This window comes from Mirounga leonina, unplaced genomic scaffold, assembly GCF_011800145.1.
Source record: "Mirounga leonina isolate KUSES-001 unplaced genomic scaffold, KU_Mleo_1.0 Mir_200, whole genome shotgun sequence".
Taxonomy (NCBI): Eukaryota; Metazoa; Chordata; class Mammalia; order Carnivora; family Phocidae; genus Mirounga; species Mirounga leonina.
Genome location: NW_023270503.1, coordinates 17455532 through 17471060, shown reverse-complemented (window position 1 = coordinate 17471060; position 15529 = coordinate 17455532). Strand labels below are relative to the sequence as shown.

The 15529-nt window shown below is 46.7% G+C and overlaps 1 protein-coding gene across 1 annotated transcript in view; it reads right to left on the bottom strand.

Moving 5' to 3' along the window:
- Positions 1-15529, bottom strand: part of MMD (monocyte to macrophage differentiation associated) — a 151466-nt gene that overhangs the window by 2675 nt on the left and 133262 nt on the right. The window lies entirely within an intron of this gene.

Genomic DNA, 15529 nt, shown 5'->3' with positions numbered 1-15529 from the left:
TATCCTTTTGGCAACACCACAAACGTTGCATCTGTTAAACGGGTACAAATTCACGTGAGGTCAGTTGAATTGTACACCATGATATTGGTGGTGTTTATGCTGTTAAGTCCAAACCTTTATCTGTCTGTTATTCTTAATGCTTAATAAACTTTGAATTTTTTCCTTTCTTTCATGTATTTTTGTTGACAGTCTACTAGAAATTCGATTCTGTTCCCAATCCTATCACCAAGAGACCATTTACAGAGATTACTTACATTGATGATAAATAATACTACTATGTAATCAGTGATACATTACTATTTATTCAGTACTTCTGTGCCAGGCACTATGATAAACACTTACATGGAATATTTGATTTAATCCCATATCAACTCTATGAGGTGGGGGCTATTGTTATTCCCATTTTATGGAAGAGAAAAGAGAAGGTTTGGGAGGTGAAGCAACTTTCTAACATTATATGGGTAGAGGTGACAGAAATGAATTCTGGTCCATTGGATGGGCATCATTTAGAGAGCTGCTTCCCCAAAACCAGTCCAAAGATTGGTTGGATGTATGGGAATCGACTGGGAACATATCCCAGGACTACAGATCCAGCAACTCTGAGTCAGTAGGAAGAAAATGAATTGTTTAAGGGCTTCCAGCTAACTCCCATGTTTTGGCCAAGGAGTTGGAAGCAAGGATTTACAGACTTGACCTTAATTTGAGTCCATGACTCTTGGGGGATCCATGCAGAAGCTTCAGAATTTCCATAATTACCAGAAATTGTATGCAACTTTTTGTGTATAAACATATTTTTTTTTAAAGATTTTATCTATTTATTTGACAGAGACAGAGATAGCGAGAGCAGGAGCACAAGCAAGTGGGAGTGGGAGAGGGAGAAGCAGGCTTCCCGCCGAGCAGGGAGCCTGATGTGGGACTTGATCCCAGGACCTTGGGATCATGACCTGAGCCGAAGGCAGCCGCTTAACCGACTGAGCCACCCAGGCGTCCCTATAAACATATTTTTCTATAGGGGAGAGTCACAGCTTTCCCCACTCCCCCAGGGAACCTGTGATGCAAGATGGAATAAAAACCCCATTTACGGATTTCTAGCAGGGCTGACGCAGTGCGGTGGTGCCCGGCCCTGGCAGCCCGTCAGACTCACCTGGGGAGCTCCACACACTGGCCCTGCGTGGGCTGCAGCCCAGGCCAAGGAGCTCAGCATCTTGGGCATGAGAGGAGGGGACTCTGTGGTGAGGAGCTCGGTGATTCAAATCTGTCACTTAGCAGGCATATGACCTTGCACAGCACTAAGCATGTTTTAACCCAAATCTCCTCATCTGTGAAATGAAAGTATAATCTCCACCTCTGAGGGTTGCAGGGATGACTTCATAACAAATGCATAGTGTCTGGCCCATAATAGGCCCTCAACAGTATCTGTCATGGGGGCTCGGGGAGGGGAGAGTGGGCCGGGAGCAATTTTCCCAATTCACTCTCTCAGACCATTTGTTCCTTCCAAGAGGACAGAAAACAATTCTCCTGCTCGGAAGAAGGAGCAGGTAGCTGGAGGTGTGGGAATGAGGGAGAGGCTACACGGATGGGGCTTCACATTCTGACATCCCTGAGAGATCACTGCTTTGTACACAGGTCGGTGGGCGACCGTCCACTCTGCGGCATCTTCCCACTTAGATCGAGCAGTTACAAGTGAGGGTTCAGCTCTACTTTTTTTTTTTTTTTTTTTAAGATCTTTATTAGAGAGAGTGCACGCGTGCGTACTACCGGTGAGGGGCGGGGGAGTAGGGATAGAGGCAGAGGCAGAGGGAGAAGCAGGCTTCCCGCTGAGCAGGGAGCCCAATGCGGGGCTCGATCCCAGGACCCTGGGATCATGACCTGAGCTGAAGGCAGATGCTTAACCGACTGAGCCACCCAGGCGCCCTCTACTTTCATCATCAAACACCTTTGTCCTCTCTCAGGGGAGTAGGCACAATGACCTTAAGATTCTCTTTGGGTGACCAATTTTATATTTGGCATTCACATCTGTTAGGGGAGAGGACTGCCTCCCCATGCCTGGAGAGGCTTTGGCCTCTAACATGGCACATCACCTGTGAATCGATAGGAAGCCCCGTCATTCACAAGTGCCCAGGCCCAGGGCCCATCACATGCTGCCCATGTGGGATGGCTCGTCCATTCATACTTAAAATATAACAAAGTGCCCAACCATCAAGCCCCCCTCTTCAAAGCATTTGAATTAAGTTCCCTCTGAAAATCACTGGCTTAGAAATCTCTTTGGGCATCTTTAGCCAGGAACTGGGTGAGAATTATTGAAATCTTGCCTTTGTAGTTGGGAGATAGCTTCTTGCTAATAAATCAAAAGGACCTTTTAGAGAAGAAAGACCCGAGTGAAGACAGTGGCAAGATTCCTCTGCCTCTCTGGGCTTTGAGTCAGTGAGGACTTGGGTCCAAAGGCCCCTCTCTCTAGCTCCTTTTCATCCTGCAAAGCCTGGCTCAGTGCTAGGAAACAATAGGAAAAGCTGTCAGTCACTGAGTCCTAAACCCTCAACCTGCCACATCTCATTTAATCCTTATGCTATGAAATAAGTAGTATTATTATCCCTGTTTTGCAGATGAAGAACAGGCTCAAGAAAGGAAGTCAGCAGAATTTAAACCCAGGCAGAAAGTGTTTGTGTTCTACACCACTCCACTCCACTCCACGGTTTCAGTCCAGTGCTCAGCAAAGGCAGAAGGCAGTTGCCATGGTTGGGACGGTGAGCAGGGGCCAGGCGAGCCTGGACTGGAATCCCAGATCCATTACTCACCATCCATGTGACATGGACAATTCACCAAGTCACCCCGAGTTTTATCTGTAAAATGGGCATCACAGTCCTCTCCTTGTAGGGTTGTTACTAGGATTAAGTGAGAACGTGCTCAGAGTGTAATAGGAATTCAACAAATACTTGCTTTTTGTAATAATCATAGTGATTGTTAATAAATATTGCTTGATTTGGGGCGCCTGGGTGGCTCAGTTGGTTAAGCGACTGCCTTCGGCTCAGGTCATGATCCTGGAGTCCCGGGATCGAGTCCCACATCGGGCTCCCTGCTCGGCGGGGAGCCTGTTTCTCCCTCTGACCCTCCCCCCTCTCATGTGCTTGCTCTCTCTCATTCTCTCCCTCTCAAATAAATAAATAAATAAATAAATAAATAAATAAATAAATATTGCATGATTTGATTTCACAGGTGATGTGCTACAACACAGTCGGACCCTATATTGCGTATTTTAGTGGATGCATTTTCATTCCGGTCATTCGGCCGTGTCTTACATTTTTGAAGGGCCTCAAATTAAGATGTTTGATTTGTCACTAAATGAATATATATTCACAGAGATAGAATGATAACTTTTTGAGTAACTTTCTTTGGGAACTTCTTCATCTTTTGAAATATACCCTAAGATTCATAAAACAGAAGTGGCCCTAAGCCTCCGTCCACCTCTGATGGTGAGCAGGATGGGTGTGGGAGAGCTCTGCAGGGAAGGGGACGATGGAGCAGGGAGAGGAAAAGCAGGAGTTTGCCAGGAAAAGATGGGGAGGGACATTCCAAGTAGCAGCACAGAGGTTGAGAGAACAGAACTCTCCTGGGAGCGATAGGACTGTTGGAGTGTGAGGTATGAGGGGGAGAGTGACAGGAAATGAGGTATGGCCAGACCATGAATGTCCTTGCACACCACTTTAAGGCCTTTGGACTTTATCCTGATCAGGAGAATGACATAAGCAGTTCCTGTATTAGAAAGATGATCCTGGCAGCTACTCGGAAGATGGATTGCAGGGAATTAGGAAGAGTTGGAGGCTGAGGGAACTTTCTACATTAGTCTCTGAACAAGGCTCTAGGGATGAGATGGATGGATAGATTCAAGAGCTATTTAGGGAGCTGGAATCCATGGGGTTTGGTAGAAGAGTCAAGGACAGCTCGAAGGTTTCATGACATGATCTCAGTTGATCAATGGTTCACAGCCAGGGATGCACAGAAGGATCATCCGGGGGAGCTTGTAAAAATACCTATGCCTGCACCACCCTGAGACTTGCAGAATTCTGCATGGAAGGCCAGCCTGTCCTCCTTAGAAAGCTCTCCCAGCTTTTTGTTTTTGTTTTTGTTTTTTGTATTTATTTATTTGACAGAGAGAGACACATCGAGAGAGGGAACACAAGCAGGGGGAGTGGGAGAGGGAGAAGCAGGCTTCCTGCCGAGCAGGGAGCCCGATGCGGGGCTCGATCCCAGGACCCTGGGATCATGACCTGAGCCGAAGGCAGACGCTTAATGACTGAGCCACCCAGGCACCCCCAAACCTCTCTCCAGTTTATTCTCCCCTGTGCCCCCTGGTTGAACAACACTGCACTGAGCCTCAAAAGACCCTGAGGGGGATGTGGATCAGAAAGCATAGCTTCCACTTTTCACTTGAAAAAAAAATAAAAATCACTCTAGAGCTTAAAGAATTCTGAACCCAGACTTTCTGGAGCAGAGCATCCAATTAGAAAACGGGGATGCCAGAATCTGTACTCACGCTTTTTGGACTCCAAGTCATTTACTGTTCCGGATATGCTGATCCTTGCCCGTTGGCCCTATACAGTCCCGAGTGTGGCTGACATGCTTGTACTTTATAAGCCCCATAATCCATCCACAGCTGCCTGCACAGGCGGGATATCTAACCTCAGAGAAGCGGCTCCATCAAATCACACTTTGCTGCTCATTTGAATCACCTGGGGGGCTTAAAAAAATCCTAATTCCCAGGTCATACTTCAAACCGATTGCATCAGAATCTGCTGGGAAGGGTGGAATTCAGGCGTCAAGGTTAAAAAAAATCTCTCAGGCGATTCCAACTGCAGCTTGTGGCTCAGTGACCTAAGTTCTTGCTACGCTCAAAGCGTGGGCCATACATCGGCAGCAGCATCACCTGGGAGCCTTTAGAAACGTGGACTGTCGGGTCCCACCCCAGACTTACCAAATCAGAATCGACATTTTAACAACATCTCCAGGTGATGCCTGTGTGTGCTGCAGTTTGCAAAACACTCCTCTAAAGGACCCTGCAGGGACTGAATAAATCAGTGGAGGAGGGCATGCAAATCAGTAAAAGTCTTTGCAATCCTACAAAGTCCTTGGGCTTCTCTGATTCCTGCCCTTCTTGATGTTTAATCGTTCAGCCTCCCTTGGATTCAGTGTGATCTCCAGAATTATAAATACTTCCACCACCACCACCACACCTTTTATTGGGCTAATTTGAGTAGGCTTCTGTTTCTTGCAACCATGGGTACCACAAGACACTAGCTTTTTAAAATTTCCTTTGGTTGGAATCAACCAAAGTGCTTTGCAGACTGCTTCGTTAGTATGGCATGAGCACTAGTCATCGCTGGTGGTTTGGTGCAAGGTCTCAGAAGAGTTTCTCCTAAATGCTGTCTTTTTTTAAATTTATTTATTTGAGAGAGAGAGAGCATGAGCAGGGGGCGTGGCAGAGGGAGAAGCAGGCTTCCTGCCGAGCAGGGAGCCCGACGCGGAATTCGATTCCAGGACCCCGGGATCATGACCTGAGCCGAAGGCAGACGCTTAACCGACTGAGCCACCCAGGCGCCTCTAAGTGCTGTCTTTTTAGACCAAGCTCACCAGACACGTGAAGCGTTTGCAGGTCAGTCACTATGTTCCTCTCTCAGTTGGGCTTGAGGATGCAGCCTGGAAATAGTACAAGTTTTGGAGCTAAGTCAAACCTGGGTTCAAGCCCTGGCATTCATTTATTCAAGAAACAAATACTCATCGAGCACTCACTACGGAGAAGCCCTTTTTAGCTGGTAACATTATACTTAGTCTTTCTGAGCCTCGGGTCATTTAATGCCATCTCAATATTGGTTGCATTAAACACAACATATAAAGCACCTAGCAACCTGGAATATTAGATACTCAACAAGTATTAGTTCATTCCCTCACACTGCCCAACCCCTCCCCCCCTTCTACCTTGACCTTGCAGGAGATAAATAAGCTCCTGGGAGTGGCCCAGGAGTCATGTCCTCTCTCCGGCCTTTGAAAGTCAAATGAATAACACAACATGCTGAGGTATTTGGCACTCTAATCCCTGAGGTTAGATTTACTTGTAGGGTTTCCACCCTGACATACTACAGGAGAGGGAGTGGATTGAGAAAGGAATCTCGGGGAATTCACATCTACTACCCTTATTTTAAGACGAGGAATCGGACATTTGTTGGTAGAGACTGGAGTCCACCCTAGGTTTGCAAACTTCTGTCTACTGCTTGTGCAATAACATCAGCCTTGCGCCTAAGAACCATATCCCATCCATCTTTAATCGTCACTCAGAGATAAACTGATAGAGTGGAGGAGCATCATGGACTTTCGAACCCCATAATCACTAATTTGTGAAAGCCTCCCCAAATTTGCATGTGCTTACGTAACCCCAGGATGGGGTTCAAGTTCTTCTAGATGCAACCCTACCACCCAGATAGATTGCAGCCTCCAAACCACTTCCAGCTAGAAATTCTGAAATAATTCTCAGGATGTGAAGAGCCGGTTGGGGACTGTGAGGTTTTCCTGGGGGTTAGTGAAGATGGGCTTCCAGCAGGAGTCCTCAGGGTGCAGCTACAATCCATGTTTCCTTCCTGTCCTGTCCCTCAGGCAGCGTCCGGAGGCTTGAGAGGTGCTCTAGAGGAAGGAAAGACGTCCTCATGAACGTCTCACTGGAGGAGGACACACTCCGGGAAGGGAAAGGACTCCCTCCCACGGGATAAGGATCCCGCCATGCCTGAACACCCTTGCACAGTGGAATGTTCCCTCACCTGTTCCTCACCTCAGCCCTTTCAGCAACCCCACAAGGTGCTCAGGGTAGAATAAATGAGGAAACTGAGGCCTAGCCAGAGCAAGTCTTGTCCAAATTCAGACAGCAGGGGGGCAATCTGTGCTGCAAAGTATATTTTGACGTCCCTCCATTCCCTCAGGGGGCATGTGCTGACCTCGGCCCACCGCCTGCATCTCTTCAGTGCCCTACAAACACACCCCAGCTTCCTCAGCTCTAAGTAATGAATTCTGAATAAATAAGAAAATAATAAATGCCTTGGCCAGGCGGCTGACTCCCCAGCCTGCACCCTGGTGCTTCTCCACCCACCACCTCTGAGATCAAAGGTCACGATTGGTGAGGGAGAACCCAGGACCCCTCTGATTTTCATCTGACATAGGACTGCCTTTCCTAAAAAGAATCTTCCCCACCTATAACCTTATTCTCCTCTTCCTATCTCTTCTGCTCATAGCTTTGAAGGCCAGCAAATGAGTGTCCTTTGACAAGGCTCCCGAGACAGCCCAAAGATGCCCCTCCCTGTCCTCCACCCTCCCTACTTCCTGTGGGCGCAGGAGGCCTTGTAGAAGTCTCTTCACCCTCCTTTCAGTTTCCCCGGCCCCCTGCTGCTTCCCCAGAACTACTGAGGGATGTGGACGCATACCAAAGCCTCATGAAAAGTTACCCTTAAAAGACCAAAGTGCCTTTCTTTCCTCTGAAAGAAGATGAATCTCCAAAATAGAGGAAAAGCAACTTAAAAGCAGAGAGGTGGTGGGGGAGCAGAAAGATGAGCCTTCCCTTGGTCTCACAGTTCTCAGTGGGAAGCCTGGATTGGAGCTATTTGTGCACCCAAGATGGCCATGCTCTTCCTACCTTGCCCCTCCCCCTCTCTCCCTCCTGGGTATGGTAGTGGAGGGGGGGTGTGAGTGGGTGGATGTGGAAGCCAGGAGCGAAAGACCTTAGGAAAATCAAGGGTGGAGATTCAAGGCTCCAGGCAGCTGGACGGGACAGGAGAAGCCCAGACGTCCCAGCCCCCTGACTGTGACTTGCAAACAGCAAGGCTGACTCTCTTAAGCAATCCCCATTCACCAACGTGTCTGTGTGAACAGGAAGCCCTGTTCCCATTGGCAGAAATCCACCCCAAGGCACTTTTAGGATCACACAGTAATGTCTGAGTCAGAGGATGCCTTAGAGATATTTCATCTGGCAAATCCTTTTCATTTTTCAGACAAGAACATTGTCCAGGGAAAGAAAGTGACTTGCTGAATGTCACACGCAGCGAAATACAAGTATAGTGACCCCTCCTTCAACAGAGCAAACACCCTGTCTCTCTTTTGCTGTTTTCCATGTGGACCCAAGGGGCAAAGATGATCTGATCCTTGCTTTGCTAATGGAGAAGTGGAGGCATGAAGAGCCTGACTCCCTCAGCGTACTGTCTTACAGGTTTTTAAGTGTCCAAATGCTACCCATTCTTCACGACAACCTGACATGTCACTTTTCCCATGAAATCTCTAGGCTCCTGGTTGGAAGCACCCACTCCCTCCTCTGAACCCCACCCCAGTTCTAACCCAAGCTCTCCATCCACCCATCTCTTGTGATGACTAACTCCCTATGATGATATCTTTGTGCACAACTTAAGATGTCAGCATCTTTCAGGGCAGAGATTAGGTTATGGATTGCAACCAAACCTAATTCTAACAAATTCTTGAATGCATTCCTGTATGTTTTAAAAGATTTTATTTATTTGAGAGAGAAAGCGTGCAAGCACACAGCCACATGTGAACAGGGGAGGGGCAGAGGGAGAGAGAGAGGCAGAGAATCCCAAGCAGACTCTGCTCTGAGCACAGAGCCCCACTCGGAGCTCGATCTCACAACCCTGAGATCATGACCTGACGACGGATGCTTAACCAACTGAGCCACCCAGGTGCCTCTGCATTTCTATATTTTTATATTCTTTGTGCAGAGTTAAAAAAAGAAAAAAACCCACAAAGTTTAAAAGAAAAAAATGATCTGATCTCAGAACACTGTGATTCCATGAAGACTACCTTACCACATTGATCCTTTCCCTAAATGATGCATCCATGGACAGATGCTTACCAAGGGCTGGATGGGAGGCTTCGAGCAGGACGGATTAGCCCTGGGTGTAGACAATATGGGGTACATTGTTTGAAGTGATTTTATTTTATTTTTTAGAAGATTTCATTTATTTATTAGAGAGAGAGCCAGAGAGAAAGAGTACGAGCAGAGGGGAGGGGCAGAGGGAGAAGAGACTCCCCGTGAGTGGGGAGCTGGATGCGGGGCTCGATCCCAGGACCCTGGGGATCATGACCTGAGCTGAAGGCAGACATTTAACCAACTGAGCCACCCAGGTGCCCCTGAGGTGATTTTTAAAATGATAATGTCAATGTTCTCTGTTTTTATGGTAGAAAAATTTTCGGTTTTTACCAAATACAATAGGAATTATGTTGGATTTTCTGCTGAAGGTATTTTAGTGGAAATTTTTGACTGTGGAGACTTTGGAACGCTGTTAGATAAATCCTGAAGGGAAACAAAAACGTGGAAAGTACTGCAATTTCTGGAATTTACTGAGAAGTGAGATATTTCATGTATCTCTGCCAAACTTGCCCCGATGAAGATAGTAAAATTCCTGTTTGTAAAACTGTTACTTTGTGTGAAAGAAAGTTTCGGAATTAAAATTGGCCAAAAAAAAAAAAAAAGGGGGGGGGTGCCTGGGTGGCTCAGTTGGTTAAGCGACCGCCTTCAACTCAGGTCATGATCCTGGAGTCCCGGAATCGAGTCCCGCATCAGGCTCCCTGCTCGGCAGGGAGTCTGCTTCTCCCTCTGACCCTCCCCCCTCTCATGTGCTCTCTCTCTCTCTCACTCTCTCAAATAAATGAATAAATAAAATCTTAAAAAAAAAAGAAAATTGTTTGATCAACCAGGAGTGAAGAAAATAGCCCTGACAAATCCAGCTACTGAACATGAATTTGCAAAGACTAATCTTGACAAAATCACCGACAAATTTACAGCAGTTAAGGGACAAACAGAATTTGTAATATTATTCTTCATTAATTGCAACAGACAGGATATGCAGGTATATGCTTTTTTCCTTTACAAGAAAATACCTCAATATAATTTTTAAAAGTATTAATCTGATATTATTCTCCTTTTGCCCTATATTTTTGTTGTTACTGACATGATTATGTGTATGACGTTCAAGGAGAGAAAAATTTCACAGTTTTCTGCCATTATCATTGGTTTTAAAATAATTGTGTTGTACAGAGGAAAGGAGGCTAAAAATGATCCATTCCGAGTACATCCCTGGGTGCTCCCCCACCCCTTCCTCTGCCCCCCTGCGCCCTCTCCCTGCACCCCTCCCCCCATGGTGAACACAATTTCCTCTCAATTCTCCAACAAGACTTGCCTCACCCATCCCTCACAGTATCTTGGAGATGAAGCTCCTATGAGGCTATGTTTCTGGCCATTTAAGGTTTATCAGTTATGTCTTCCCTATTTAATTGTAATCGCCTTGGCTCTGGGTCCTTGTCCATTTTTATGATATGAAAGGAGAGATACAATATCCTCCCTTGGAATCCCCTGTATGAGAGGATTTCTCCACCTCCACACTACTGATATTTTAGGCCAGAAAATTCTTTCCTGTGAGGGCCACCCTGTACATCGTAGGATGTGCCACATCACCCCTGGCCTCTCCCCTCCAGATGTCAGTAGCACTCCCCCAGCCCCCCACCCCAAGGCGTGACCACCAAAATTGTCTCCAGAAATGGCCCCGGTTGCAAACCACTATTTAGACTGAGAATCTGCAGCTTGTAGTTGAAATGGGCGTGGAAGAGGCCCTCCTCTATGTTGTTGAACTTGGACAAGCCTCCTAGCATTGCTGAGCCTCTGTTTTCTGCATCTGTAAAGTTGGAATAAGAACATCTATTTTGTTTTGATGTGAGGTTCAAAAAAGATAATGTACGTGAAAATAACTTGTATGCTCTAAATCTATTTGTGGTTGTGTGAGGTCATTATTATAAAGAGGTCAAAATTTTTACACTGCAATTCAGTGGTGGGGGAAAAAAATGCAGCTCTTAAAAGGATCTATAATTGATTTCATCTTTATTTGAGTCCCCAGAAAACTTAATTGGCCAATTAAATGTAATTTCTTCTTTTCCCATTTAAAACCTCCTTTTCCATTCAACTTGATCTTTTTGGGTTAAGAATTCAATCAATTCAAGATAGAAATGTCCAGGGCAGTTTCCCTCAAGATATCTCTCCACCTTCTTCTCTTTCTCCAGATTGTGTCTGGGTCAGGACGGAACTTAGGAGCCCTACGGTAATGGGGCGGGGGGGGTAGTCTCAGTTCCCCGAGTTGGCCACAAGTCGCCACTGATCTGTGGGCTGTTCTGGACTGTTACTGGGTATTTGCCTGGGAAAGAGTCCCACCTTGTCCTTTGGAGCTTTGTGTTTGGTCCCCACTCCCTGCAGCCATCTTATCTACCATCTAGATCTACTTAGGTCCTTCATTTCTTTCAGCCTCTGCATCTCCTGGAGGCCCAGGAACTCCCAGGTGTGTTCTGGGCACTGAGCTGGAGTCTGAAAGTCTCTGCAAGTCGGACCTCTGGCCCCCTTACCTGGACACCTTCCTCAGCCCCGGTGCCATGCTGGGTGCATTCTGGGCCGATCAGGGGCTACCTAAGACATTTACATTTCCCAGGGGTAAGTTATATTTTCTCATTGCAGTGCTTCTAAATTCATGCTAAACATTTTTCACCCCTCCTACCCTCAACACCCAGGGTTAGACCTTGATTTGTGGAGCAGAAACACCCCCATCTCACGCCTGCCCCCTCCAGTGGCACTGAGGCCAAAGGGCTGCTAGGAAGAAAACAGGTTTATCAATACGAGAACATACATTGAGATGTATTTCAAAACCATGAGCAGTTACAGCAAAGGCTCCGGGCCAGGTGACGGGAGAGAAGAATCCTCTGAAAATGAAAAGCATGCCCCAAACTGTCTTCATACTGCAGCCAACTCTCCTCCCACACAGAGACAACCTCCTGCCCTTGAAAAGCAAAACCTTGCCCTTCCTAGTTTCTCTGCCTCCTTTTCCCTTCCTCCTTCTTTTTCCATTGTCATTGCCTTTCTCTCTGGACTTGGTTTCTGGCGTGGTTTGCTCTTGGGAGTTGCCCCCTGAAAAGAGGCCCTTGGGTTAGCCGAGGGCTCCCTGTTTGCTTTCCTGTCTTTTCTGGGGGAGCCGGGCTGACCCAGCTGCTCTGGCAACCAGTGTTTCCAAGGAGAGCCGCCAAGCATGTGGAGCCTCCGAGGGGAGAGCTGGGACAGCATCTCCTCATGGAGAAGCCATTCCAGGGTGTTTCTTCAGAACCATTGACAAGGGCCAAGACAGACTCCAGACTTACTCACCAGCCTCAAGAGCCTCAGGAAGCAAGTCCCAGTGGCTCCATCAACAGCTTCCTCTGAAAATTCATATCACAAACTATTCAGGGCCAACTATGCATTCTTGGTAGCACCCCCAAACTTACGCTACAAGTATGCTCACACGGACACGTCTCCCCTTTGACTCTGTGAAGAAGCCTGGATTAATATAATGGAACTTCCTCTGCCACATGGACTAAAATAACTCTGGCATCCCTTTCTGGATGGATGTTAACTAGGAAAGACATAGCATTTAAATTATGCTTATTACTTCCAGGCTGTGGATTTAGGAAAAAGAAATGGAAGTCACGTGCACTGGATTTTCTAATGGGATGGATCTGAAAGGGGAAAACATGCCAAAGGAATATTTAATATCTTCCTCTCCTTCTAGGCAGCCTGGCTGAGAAAGGAGGTCCAGGTTCTACTATCATCGTCATCATTACTAACATTCCGCGTGCCTACTCTATGCCAGAACTCTGGTTAATAAGCATTTTATAAGCTTCATCTTAGTCAAAAGAATTACAATTTAGCCAACAGACCCTATTGGGGACCATCTATTTCTAGGGGAGACCAGGATGTGCACTTAGCATGAATTAGGGGTTCCTGCCTAGAGCTACCATATACCTATTTAGTGCTGGCTTTTAGCCATACATATGTGATGAATCAATGTTTAAATAAATGAATGACTGAATGTAGTAGATGTGCTCAGAATGAATCACATACAGAAGAATTATGTGTAAGAATAGAGTCTTAGAGTCTGTCACCCCGCTGGGCTATCTCGGCCACAGACCTTGCTTTGGAGTGGACCAGATAGTAGCATATTATTCCATTCCACAATGGATGGATAACTTTTTGGTGGAACTTAAAGTTTGGATGAATAGGGAAAATTTTTCTTCCCCAAATTTTTATTGGTATCTCAAAGGGGGTAAACTTTTAGGACACAGTTACGATTTCAGGCAAATGATATAACCCATCTGACTTTCTATTTCCTCAACTATAAAGTGGCTACAATAATATCTACCAAAGAGAGTTTTCTAAAGATCATAAAAGATCAGATATGTAGCCAGGGATTTGGGGCTCAAATATATTAAATGGCTTTACCATCATTACTCATTCAATTATTCAACAAATATTTGAATATTATGGGCCATACCATATTCTAGATGCTAGGAATACCCCCGTGAAAGAGATAGACAAGGCTCCTTAGTGGGTCAGGGGAAACAAACAATAAACAAATAAACAAGATAATTTCAGATTATAGTAAATACCATGAAGAGAGTAAAAGCAGAATGAAAAGGCCATGCTGGGGGCAGGGTGGAGAAACTTTAGATGAGGTCCTCAGGGAGGACCTCTCACAAAAAAAGTGCCTTTTCAGCTGAGATCTGAATCAAAGGGGGAAAATGCCATACCTAGGCTTTTCCTGGGGGGAAGAGAAGTTCAGTCAACAAAAATGGCACATGCAAAGGTCCTGAGGCAGAACTGACTATGATGTGGAGACAGACAGAAGATCAGTGAGCTTAGTGAGTGAGGAGAAGGGCCCCGGACAGGGCTAGAGAGGTAGGCAGATGCCAGATCATGGAAGGTGTTACAGGACCTGGCAAGGAGTTTGGATTTTATTCTGAGAGCTGTGAAAATATTTGGAAAGCTGTAGCAGGGGAGTGGTATGTTCTGATTTACATTTGAAAAAGATCCCTCTGGCTGCCATATGGGGAGTGAATTATTGGACCTATATGTGAGTTAAGTGGAATAGTTGAGGGCAGAGGTGATGGTAGCCCGGAGTATGGGTAGCAACTCTATGGAAATGGTTGCATCCAGATGGTGAGCAAGGGAATTGGGACTAGAACTGGGCTTACAGCAGCGTCTGTCCCTCTGACCCACTGTGTGCCAACATAAATATTCTTGCTTTGCTTGCTTGCTTGCCTTTTTGCCTTCCTTCCTTTAGATTTTATTTATTTGAGAGAGAGACACAGAGAGAGAGCATGAGCAGGTGGGAGGGAGGGGAGGGGGGAGGGGCAGAGGGAGCAGCAGACTCCCCGTTGAGCAGGGAGCCAGACTCGGGGCTCGATCCCAGGACCCTGGGATCATGACCTGAGCCAAGGCAGATGTTTAACCGACTGAGCCACCCAGGCGCCTCTCTGCTTTTCTTTTTTAAATGGATTTAACATTTAATAGTGCTTCCTACAGAGCCATAAGGTCGCTGGGAGCTGCTAAGGTCTACACGGGAACAAGAATAACATGCTGGTGGGACAGCATCCTTGTCAGTGTACTCAAGGTTTGGTGTCCTGGAGTGTTGGACATGAAAGGGGCCAAGTGGGGCCAGGAAGGGCAGGAAAAGAGGGGCTGGCAAGGTCTTGGGGTTCCTGCAGGGCATGGGGCTTCTGAGGCATGCATAGGAAAGGTTACACTCGAGGAGGAGGAGGAGGCCCATTTCCACTTGAGCTCAGTGACCTTGTTGGCAGCACAAGGACAGAGAATCTATGCGGAGACCGTCGGGAGGGAGAGGGTCAGCAGGAGCCTGGAGCCTGCAGAAGGACTGGGTGCGAGCATGCCCTCCACTTTGGAAACCTGAAGGGAAGTTCCCCCAACCCCCAAAACTCTTCTCAGCAGTTCACGTGCTCTTGGGAGGTGAGGAGGAAAAGGTGCCATCACTTCTGGATGCTCTGTGTTTCTCAAGTGTCCTGGCTGCCTCTCCATCATTACGTTTCAGACATCTTACCATGATTCTTTGTTTGTGGGTGGGTCTCCCCATGGGACAGGGGTCCCCTTGGAAGCGGTCTTATCTCCTTTCACACCCTTACACCATGTCAAAGAGCTGGTATGCAGTAGACAGTCAGCAGACATTTGCTGAACTACCCAGTATATGACATTTCCCAGAAGCACAGAGCCGAAGAATTGCTCTTTGTTGGATTCTAAGAATTAATAAATCAACAAGCCCAGGGATTCTTAGCCTTCGTGAGTCACAGACCCTTTTGAGAAAATAATGGCAGCCACGGACCCCAGAAAAATCCATACCTGGAACCTGGATGTCTGACTTTCCCAGTCTGTGTCCCTTCCGCCATACCTGGGCAGAGCCAGCTAACATGGGGACTCTGTCACAGTCGTCATACAGAGGGTGCAAAGATAATAATCAGAAGCATACCAAGAACTGGCCCTGGGGAGAATTCTTAGAAAGCAGATGATTGCAGAGATACGAAGCTGGGCTGCGGGGATCATGCTATGCCTCCTCTGGGCGGGCCAGGAAGAGTCTAAAGGGTATTTAAGTCCTGAAAGTTAGTGACAACTCAGTTGTCAATGAGAACA